This window comes from Macaca fascicularis, chromosome 5 (assembly GCF_037993035.2).
Source record: "Macaca fascicularis isolate 582-1 chromosome 5, T2T-MFA8v1.1".
Lineage (NCBI taxonomy): Eukaryota > Metazoa > Chordata > Mammalia > Primates > Cercopithecidae > Macaca > Macaca fascicularis.
In genome coordinates, this window is record NC_088379.1 from 115048871 (window position 1) to 115060005 (window position 11135).

The 11135-nt window shown below is 40.2% G+C and overlaps 1 long non-coding RNA gene across 1 annotated transcript; it reads right to left on the reverse strand.

The window, feature by feature from the left end:
- Nucleotides 1–7418: 7418 nt before the first annotated feature.
- LOC141410331 (uncharacterized) lies at nt 7419–10306 on the reverse strand. The gene is made up of 4 exons (XR_012435008.1): nt 10094–10306; nt 9008–9058; nt 8855–8923; nt 7419–8077 (listed from the first exon to the last, which is right to left on the reverse strand). It is a non-coding gene; the product is annotated as an uncharacterized lncRNA (long non-coding RNA).
- Nucleotides 10307–11135: the final 829 nt, after the last annotated feature.

Sequence of the window (11135 nt, forward strand, 5' to 3'; positions counted from 1 at the left end):
AAGAAATGTTATGTAAACCTAGAGTGTGAGCATCTCAGAGCACATATTTTCCAAATGTCAGTTAACAGGGAAAACTCATAGATACCACAACCAGTGACTTTCCCTCCCTGCCCTGAATTATGGTGAAAGTGTATGAATTCTATGACCTGTTTTCAGCTATACAATTTAGAGCTCCACTGGAGTTCTGTGGAAGACCAAGTGAGGAGCTTTCAGTTTTGGAAAGTAGACACTCACATGACATAAATCGCCTAGATTCAGGAAAAAGAACAGCTAGGCAGTTTGCACAATTTACAACTCAGGTGCCATGTGATATCATTTCTGTGGGGATTCTCATTCCAAGATAATGAGACTGATGTTAATAAACAATCGAGATTTTTATTGAGTTTCCTTAAAGGTGTAACACAAGGGTCTCTCCCAGAAAAATAGAAAGTAAAACTTCCTACAATACTTCTCTATCTCTCTCCTCTCTCCAAAGTTCCCTACTCATGACAGCTGCTAAAATCCTCCCTCTCCTCTTTCAATCTCCCAATCCTTCCATGTTGTTATGTAACAGTTTTCTTTCTCTCCTGTTTACTACCTTCTTCCCACATGGTGTAAAAGTGAGAAGTTTTTCTTGTACCCCTGCACCAACCATACATAGAGGACAGCTAAAGGCCTCCCAGTTCTCTCTCTCTTCTTGGCAAGAAGCATGTGGCATCTCCTACAAAGTGTATTTCTCTCCTCCTGAATGTTTTTTGCATGAGACATTTTCTTACAGAGAAATTCTGGGGACTAACATTCTCTACTTTGTTTTATGTATACAAAACAGAGTATATAACATATATATAACAAGGATGTGCTGGGCGTGGTGGCTCACACCTGTAATCCCAGCACTTTGGGAGGCCGAGGCAAGCGGATCACCTGAGGTCAAGAGTTCGAGATCAGCCTCAACGTAGAGAATCCCCGTCTCTACTAAAAATACAAAAAATTAGCCAGGCGTGGTGGTGCGTGCCTATAATCCCAGCTACTCGGGAGGCTGAGACAGGAGAATTGCTTGAACCTGGGAGGCAGAGGTTGCGGTGAGCTGAGATTGCACCATTGCATTCCAGCCTAGGCAACAAGCGTGAAACTCCGTCTCAAAAAAAAAAAAAAAAGATGTATATATAAAGCCATATATATATATATATACACACACACATATCTGGTTCATTGCAGCCTCGACCACCTAGGCTCAAGCACTCCTCCCACCTCAGCTTCCTGAGCAGCTAGGACTACAAGGCTGTGTCACCATGCCTGGCTAATTTCTAAATTTTTTGTAGAGATGAGATCTCTCTATGCTGCCCAGGCTGATCTCAAACTCCTGGACTCAAATGATCCTTCTGCCTTGGCCTCCCAAAGTCCTGGGATTATAGGCATGAGCCACCACACCTGCCCCTTCTACTCTGTTGTATTTAGAAGGAGAGAATCTTATGGGAGAAATTCCTGTTTTAATTTGTTTTAATCTATTACATAGAAACTGTCTACAGGACTATACTAGATTTCTACTTTTCATCAGTGAAGAAGAAAGTTGTTATAAGGAAAAAACATTATGTTTTTTGTTTTTTTTGAGATGAACTCTCACTCTGTTGCTACGCTGGAGTGCAGTGGCACAATCTCAGCTCACTGCAACTTCTGCCTCCTGGGTTCAAGCAATTCTCCTGCCTCAGCTTCCCGAGTAGCTGGGACTACAGGCGTGCCACCACTCCCAGCTAATTTTTGTATTTTTAGTAGAGACGGGGTTTCACCATGTTGGACAGGATGGTCTCGATCTCTAGACCTTGTGATCCACCCGCCTCGGCCTCCCAAAGTGCTGGGATTACAGGCGTAAGCCACTGCGCCCGGCAGGAAAAACCTTTTTGAACGAGATCATGAATCAACAAAATAAAGAAAATAAACTTCAATCCTTGGATACAATACAGAGAAAAGGAAGAACCCCACAGGAAGGGTGCTTATACCAGAGTTAAAGTTGGATGTGGCTTTAAAAGCTTTAAGGACATTAATACAAGTTTTTATAATTATGGAACATATCAAACTACATGAGATCCAAGTATCAAATAGAATCACAGATTAGATATAGAATCTGGAGTTGGGGGAAAGCTTAGGGAGCATATAGTGGAATTTTCCTCCCAATGTGGGAATAGTTTTTCCAGAAATCCCAGCACAAGTATATCCACCTGTGCTTGAACATATCTCATATATCAAAATTCAACTAGTGTTTCCTTGTTCTGCCATCTGAAGCAACAGCCTTGACCAATCTTCAGTAGGTAACTTTATAAAATATTTTAAGAAATTTATCATTTTTCATGATCTTTTCTCTAACCCAAATCCCCCAATTCCTTAATATTTCTTACATCACAAGCATTTTTTAATTGTATTTTTAATGGGCACAAAAATACATTTTGATAGGAATAGGTTCTAGTGTTTGATGGCACAGCAGAGTGCAAAATAGTTAAAAATAATTTATTGTATATTTAAGAAGCTAGAAGAAAGATTTGGAATGTTCCCAACGCAAAGAAATGATAAATGTTTGAGATGATTAATATCCCAATTACCCTGATTTGATCACTAAACATTGCATGCATACATCAAAATAGTACACATACCCCAGAAATATGTATGCTCAATTTGATATATGATCAAATAGGATGTATCAATTCAAAAATTAACAAAAATTTATTTTTAATAGACAGATAATTGGATATATTTATGGGGTACAATATGATGTTTTGATATCTGTTTACATTTTGGAATGGTTAAATTAATGAACAAATCCATTATTTCACATACTTACTTTTTTGTGTGGTGAAAACATTTAAAATCTACTGTTTTACAATTTTGAAATATAAAATGTGTTATTATTTATTATAGTCATAATTCTGTGCAATAGATTACTAAAGCTTATTCCTCCTAACTGAAACTTTGTACTTTTGGATCAACATCTTCCCATTCCAGCCTGGGCAACTTAGTGAGATCCCATTTCTACAAAAATATTCTTAAAAATTAGTCAGGGGAGGTGGCATACACCTGTAGTCCCAGCTACTCTGGAGGCTGAGGTGGGGAGATCACTTGACCCCATGAGTTCCAGGCTATAGTCAGCTAGGATAGCACAACCACACTCCAGACTGGGAAGTGTGTATATTTCACATTTTCTTTTTTTCTTTCTTTTTGTTTTTGTATTTGTTTTTTTTAAGAGACAGGATCTCACTCTGTTGCCCAAGCTGGAGTGCAATGGTGCAATCCTAGCTCACTGCATCCTTAAACTGCTGTGCTCAAGGAATCCTCCCACCTCAGCCTCCCAAAGTGCTGGAATTACATGTGTGAGCCACCTTTCCCTGGCCCACATTTTCTTTATCTATTTATCTGATTCACCAAGATTGGTTCCGTATGTTATTTATTGTGAACAGTGCTACAATGAATATAGCAATGCAGATATCTCCTGGACATATTGATTTTCATTCCTTTGGAGACATACCCAGAAGTGAGATCGTTGGATCACACAGCAATTCAACTTTTAGTTTTTTGTAGAAACTCCATAGTTTTCCATGATTCCTACCAACAGTGCATGAGTTCCCTTTTCTCCACACCTTCACCAACACTATCTTTTGTCTTTTTGATAAAAGCCATTCTGACAGGTATGTGGTGATATCTCATTGTGGTTTGAATTTGCATTTCCCTGATGATTAGTGATGATGAGCATCTTTTCACATATCTGTTGGCCATTCTTATGTCTTTTGAGAAATGTCTGTTTAGATTCTTTGCCCATTTTTTGATTGGGTTATATGTTTTCTTGCTATTGAATTGTTTAAGTTCCTTATATATTTTGAATATTATCCCTTTCTCAGATGTATGCTTTGCAAATAGTTTTTACTCCCAATCTGTAGGTTGTCTCTTTATTGTTTCCTTTCTTGTGCAAAAGGTTTTTAGTTTGATACAATCTCATTTGTTAATTTTTGCTTTTGTTGCCCGTGATTTTCATATTCAAGAAATCTTTGCCCAGACAAATATCATGGAGCTTCTCCCCTATGTTTTCTTCCATTAGCTTTATAGCTCCAGGTCTTTAAGTCTTTCGTCCATTTTGAGTTGATTTTTGTATATGGTATACCACAAACTTTGTAAACACTCTGCCATCATAGTGGTGCTCTGACTTATCAATATTCTTTTTTAAAAGTGTGTCCTTTTTAACTGAATTAGTATGTTCAACTATTTATTTATTTATTTAGAGACAGAGTCTCTGCTGCCCAGGCTGGAGTGTGCAAGTGGCTCAATTATGGCTCACTGCAGGCTCGATCTCCTAGGCTCAAGTGATCCTCCTGCCTCAGCCTGCTGAGTAGCTACGACCACAGGTACACGCCATCATACCTGGCTAATTTTTTAACTTTTTGTACAGACAAGGTCTCACTCTGTTGCCCAGGCTGGTCTCAAATTCCTGGGCTTAAGTGATCCTCCCACCTTGGCCACCAAAACTGTTGGGATTACAGGCGTGAGCCACTGGGTCTGCCCCAACAACATTTTTTGTCTGGCATTATTATTATTATTTTTTAAGAAACAGCTGTGTTTTACATTTTTCATGTAATTGAAGTTTATTCTTTTAACTAGTAAAAAAAGTTTTTAAACCAATCCTTTGTAACTCATAAATACTTCCTTATGATCTTTTAACTTAATTTTACACATAACAATAAATCTAGGCTGGGCATGGTGGCTCACACCCGTAATCCCAGCACTCTGGGAGGCCAAGGCTGGAGGATCACTTGAGAGACCAGCCTGGGCAACACAGCGAGACAATAGAGACATCTCTATTAAAAAATTTTAAAAATTAGCCCAGTGTGGTGGTGCACTCCTGTAATCCCAGCTGCTTGGGAGGCTGAGGATCACTTGAGCCTAGGAGGTTGAAACTGTAGTGAGCTGTGATTGCGCCACTGCATTCCAGCCTGGGCAGCAGAGTGAAACCCTATCTCAAATGAATGAATGAATATATAAATCTACCTTCTAGAGCCATAATATAGCAACTTTGTCTCCTTCCAGCAGATGGCACTGAAGATTGTGCACAGTAATTTTAGTCTAGGGCAGTGCTTCCCAGCCTCTTCATGTCATAACACAGCTAGAAAATAAGGATATTTTTGTTGGGTAAAAGACAAGGATGCTTGCAGCCAAAGAAGACTAGCCTGAGGATCACTTGAGTACCCCTTAGCTGTCCCAGCGTCTGAAGAGGTTTAATATCTTGGTACATCTTATAATGAATTGCACTCATTCAGTGTGCCCTGGTATAGTGGTGCCCTGATGTAGGTCATCTTTTTATTAATTTGGGGCCTATTATGAGTTTATGTTTTAAAACTGTGCTTTATAAATATTAATCCCAACATCGATGTCAGTGAGAAAGAAGTGAGAATTTTGAAGGTGGTAGTAAGAGTGACGTGAAGATTTAAAAAGCAGAGATTTAAAAATGAAAATTCATAATAATAAATATACAATAAAGTAGTATGACCCAGTTGAAATTAGGAACAATTCTGAAAAGCAAAGAGTGACTCATGCTGTATGAAATCTCCATTTGCTATGGACTGAATTCCATACCCCCAAAATCCAAATGTTGAAGCCCTAACCCTCCATGTAACTGTATTCAAGAGAGGGCCTTTAAGGAGGTGATTAAGGTTAAATGCAGTCATAAAGGCAGAGCCTTGTCCAATAGAACTGGTGCCCTTATACCAAGAGACACCAGACAGCTTGCTCTCTCCCCATCTCTGCGTGTCATGTATGGACCAGCGAGAGAAGGTGGCCATCTACAAGCCAGGAGGAGAACCTTTACCAGAACCTGATCATGCTGGCACTCTCATCTGAGACTTTCAGCTTCCAGAATTGTGGGAAAACATTTCTGTTGTTTAAGCCACCTTGTTTAAGGTATTTTGTTAAGGTGGCCAAAGCAGACTAATTCACCATTTTTCTATAATAAACAATAATCAGTAAGAAGAAAAGTAATTGGCAAAATGTACACACTGTTGACTATGTGATGAGAAGATCACTGTCAAACTTGGGTGCCCATTAACCCATTAGGAGATGGTTCAAGTATCTTAAAGGCCTAAGAAAGTAAAATTATGGAAAGCAAGGGTGCTAGGCCCATTTTAATCTGTACAACATCAACATGAGTGGTAGCAGGTGTGAATATACTGCAGCTGCTAAGAAGTTCCTTTAGGATCATCAAGGAGGGGAATTTCCTTCCTTAAGGGACTTCAAATGTAAATTCAACAAAAAAATGCCCTTTAGAACCTTGCTACTCAAAGTGTGGTCCATGGATCAGCAGAATTCGCATCACCTGGGAGCTTGCTAGAAATGTAGATTCTCATGTCATCCTAACCCTACCCAATAAGCATCTTCATTTTAACATGATCATCAAGAGATTCATACGTGCCTTAGTTTGGAGTGCACCATATACAACTTATATCAGTAAAAAGGAGAAGAGTAAGCTTGGTTCTAAAGTTGCAAAGGACTGGCTCACTTTTCTGTTTTCTGGAAATGCACATGTGGCTTACTCTGAACTTGGGAGTACTGGGACTTATGAACAATTGAAATTTTGGAACCTAACCTGTTCATATGTAAAAGAGTTTCCAAAGTTCCAAAATGGGTTCTATATTCCTCTAATCTTCTGAAACAGAGTACAGAGCATAATTTAATTTTTCTTTGTAATTGAGGGCCAAAGCTATGAATATCTGTTTTGGTCCTGAGACATGGTGATGTCACAAAGCACTTTCAAGTTATAAAGCAGGTGTTTGGTATATGACAGTTCCATTCACTTTATTTCCATCAGTATATTAGGTTAGAAATTTCTCAGATGGCAGAAACTTGTGGACTATGTTTATCATATTTCCAGTGGAATAAATAGGGTTGTTCAATGTAACTAATTGTGTCAGACTACCATGCATTTTAAATTCATTTTTCTAATTTTTTTGTTTTTCCTGTGCTTATTCTGCCAACTAATAGTGACTGCTCCTCTCAAGCTACCTATATTAACAGCATTTCCTTCCCTTGTCTTGTGATTCATAGTTTCTAATCTGCCGTGGGCTAGATAAGTGTGTAACTACAGAAATTACAGCGTATCTGAAATAATAGCCAAATAGTTTATGTGACAGAGATTTCCTGTAAGCGCATGCAGTATTGTTCATGAGTTGACTATGCGGTAATTATTTGCCTAATAATCTCATCTTTTATTTTTCTTTTAGTATCTTAGTTGTGTTTTAGACCACTGAAATGTAAATGAGAGTTAAATGACATCAATATAAGTGATCAAATATTATTAAAGTCAGTAAAATTATTTATTCTCATGATAATGAGTAGTGAAACTCAAATTGGAAAGCCATAATGAAAAGAACAAAGATTCACTAAGAGCAAAAAACAAACAAGAAAAACCACAGCCAGTTTTTTTTTAAATTCAAGAAATATAAATACAAGTCAATGGGAACATATAGAAAAGTTTCTGCATACCTTTGAGAACAGACCATATCTTATTCATTTTTGTATCCCTAATACCTAGCCTATTACAAATGTAATACATCTGTAAATGGATCAGATAAAGGAGGAGAAAGAAGAAAATTGTTTCTTCATATTAGGAGAGGTACACCTCATAGAGAATGCCACTAAAAGGGAAGGAGTGATCTACAAATGCCAAATGTGATTTAAAAACTAGAGAATAAAAAGCCTGGTGGAGGAATATGGAAAGCCAGGCTACAATAAAGAATTGACATTTCTTGGCCGGGCATGGTAATCCCAGCACTTTGGGAGGCCGAGGCAGGCAGATCACCTGAGGTCAGGAGTTCAAGACTACCCTGGCCAACATGGTAAAACCCCATTATCTACTAAAAATACAACAACTAGCCAGGAGTGATGGTGTATACCTGTAGTCCCAGCTACTCAGGAGGCTGAGGCAGGAGAATCTCTTGAGCCCAGGAGGTGGAGGTTACAGAGAGCCAAGATGGTGCCACTGCACTCCAGACTGGGTGACAGTCTCAAAAAAGAAAAAAAAAAAAGAGCTGACATTTCTTGATAGGTGTTCAGTTGTCCAAGGCTCCCACTTCTGTTACACAGAATAGAGTCATAAGTTGGGGATGACAAATAGTAACACACGTGTTATTTCACTTGCATATATGCAGCAGAGATTAATTCAATTACCCACTCTTTCTCACTGAACACAGACTTAGCCTCAGCATCTGTATCAACACTACACCTCAAAGAATCTGAGTTGACACAGGAAACATCATAATTGCCATTTGTGACACTGTGATCACAAATCCACAAAATACCACTTTCATTGGTCTGTAAAAGATTGAAGAGATGTCCTGAAAGAAAGGACCATCATCTTCCAAAGTAAGAGAATGAATCAATTCAGCTTAACTCTGCTATTCAAAAGCAGTGGTCCTCAAACTTTCCCAAGCATCAGAATTGCCTGGAGAGCTTGCTGTAGGGCCCTATCTCCAAGGCTTCTGAATCAGTAGGTCCAGGATTTGGGCCCATAAATCTGCATTTCAAAAACTCTGAGATCTACCATTATAAAGTATACTGGAACAAATTCTAAATATGAAAAACCGAAAATCTTTTGACAGCAAGATAGTAAATCATAACTAGCATAGCTTTATGAAGAAAAATGTACATTAACGCAGTATAGTTTATAGTAAAGCAATGGTCTGGAGCTAAATAAACCTCGGTTTTATCTCTGGTTCTGCTAATTATTGGTTTATGATTTTTACTAAGTTTATTTGAGCTCTATAAGCATTAGTTTCTTCACAGATAAAATAAGGATAAGAAAAATATCCCGTGGAGTTATTGTTAGGAATAAATAGAAAAAAATACATACCTAAAGTTACAAGCAGAGTGCCTAGTAGATGGTTCAATCCTGTTCGTTCAATCCTTCATCCTTTTTTCACTTATAGCAGTAATGGAAATTAAAGCAAAAGAGTGAAATATTTTCATAAAGGTTGTAGGGTTTGTTGGGAGGAAAAATATCTACCTTCTAGAAGGGGTGCCATGGCAGCGACAGCTCAAGGTCCATGTGGGGTGCCTGTAAGGAAAGAAAGGCAAATGAATGTATAATACTTAACGTAAGTTTTACATGGCATTGGAGCCTTCATAAGGAAATGAAGACCTGAAGAAACCTGAGCGTTTTATACTAGGTTTGATGAAAAGTAGACTCTTATGGAAAAATGTGGTAAGACAAAAAGGTGAGCTAATGGCAGTAAACTGGGGGAAACCTACCAAGGCCTACTCATTTAGATTCCTCTTGGCTCTGTCTTCACAGAAAAGATTGCTTATTTTCTCCAGGTATAGGGATGGCATCTCTCACATGAGGGTCTTAGACCTGCTTCACGGGAAGGTCAGAGTCCTCACACCTGCCATTTCTCAAATGTCATCAGCTTAAAATATTCAGTATGCTAAGGTGTTATATTTTGGGGTAGTGTGCCCTGAACACCATCATAAACGTGCTAGAAAAATTCTACAGCAAATTAGTGGACAAGGGGAAGCAGCTTAGGTATTAAAGATTGTGGAGAAGATCTATTAAAACATAGGGCTCCAATCCTCCTCTTAAGGAGTCTCCCCTTAAGAGACAGGGTTCACTTTCATCCCATATACTTCTGATTAAAATGAGCCTCTTATACCCAGGAGAATACATTCCAGGTGCAGAAAGCCAATTACCTAGTTATTCCCTTACCCACGTAATTATAGACCTTAATCCAAATTCAAAGGACTCCTGAGAGATGCTGGAATCTGTAATTGTGTAATCTCTTTGATGAAGCACAGAGTGTGATCTTTTGCTGGTGTGGGGCTAGGTTTCTGTGGAGAAGCTGGAAACGCTGTGGAAAAAAGAGCTTGACCCTTTTGTGTATATGGACTCTAATGTAGTTGAAATTCCTAGAAGTCAAAGGTATAAATCTAACTACTAAAATCCTATTTGTAGTGCATTAAAATGCCAGTTATTAATTTACGGTAACAACTAAAGGGAAGCTTTGTATTATTCTAGGACTACAATGCAATTTATGCTTTGCATAATGATTCAGGAAATGACTTAGTGCTCCAGAAATACCATCTTGCTAGATACCATTCTGAATCCAGCGTTTCCGAGCAATCTCATCTCCGATACACAATGATGACATACTCAGGATTCCAAGACGGCAAAATGACTTGGGTAATGTAGTCTAGGGCCTGCCAGTGAGTATGCTGAGACAGACCAGAAAGACTTAAAAGATTCCACTAATGCAGATAAAGCGAGCTGAGCCACAACTTCTCCGAACACCAACAGGATGCGCCAACACTTGACAAAAAAAAAAAAGAAGATAAAGTTTGTCTTCCAGCATTCCCTTACCCTATTTTCCCCTTCCTCTTCCCTACTTTATCAGTGGGAAAAGTTCTCAATAATGCAATTCTTACTGAGATTCTTGTGTTTATCAGAGAAATGTTTCCTCTTTCTTTATCAAGGAATTATATATTCCCAACAGACTTGGAGCTTGAATGCTTTATTTCCTTTGGAATTAAGAAAGGGGAGGTGGGGGAATCAAAAATTAAAAACCAAACCCAAGTCACTGTTTCTCTTCGAGGAAGGGTGGGTGGGTCAGTCGGATCTGGCGTTGCCTGAGCTCCGTACATTAACCCGCAGCTCTCAAGTTCGCCTCCCAGTAATGCCGGGCCCAGCCTCGCCGCGGTCGGTCGAGCCTCTGCCCAAGGTGGGAGCGGGCCACCCGGTCCCTTCACCCACTGAGGCCCAGGCCTCCCGCCTCAACACTAAGGTAGCTTGGCCGGGCCGGAGCAGCAGTCGCGGGGCGGGCACTGTGGCCGTGGAACCCCGGGCCAACCTCAGGCCTGGGCCAGCTCGGCTCCGGCCTGCAGGGGGCGCTGCGGCGGCACCGGCGCGAGGTCCGCGCGTGCGGGAAGCGACCCCAGGTGTAAGTCCCGCGGCGTGGGGCGCGTGGGGCAAGGCGAAGCGACTCAGGATCCCGGCGCCCGCGGGGGCCGCCGAGCGGCAGCGCTGGGCTTGCGGAGGAGCGTGAGCACCTGAGCCGCGGTGCCGGGTTACACCCTCAGTGACGCCAGGCGCGTTCCTTCCTCTTCCTCTCGCCTCTCCGGCCCCGCCTTCTCTTCCCTCC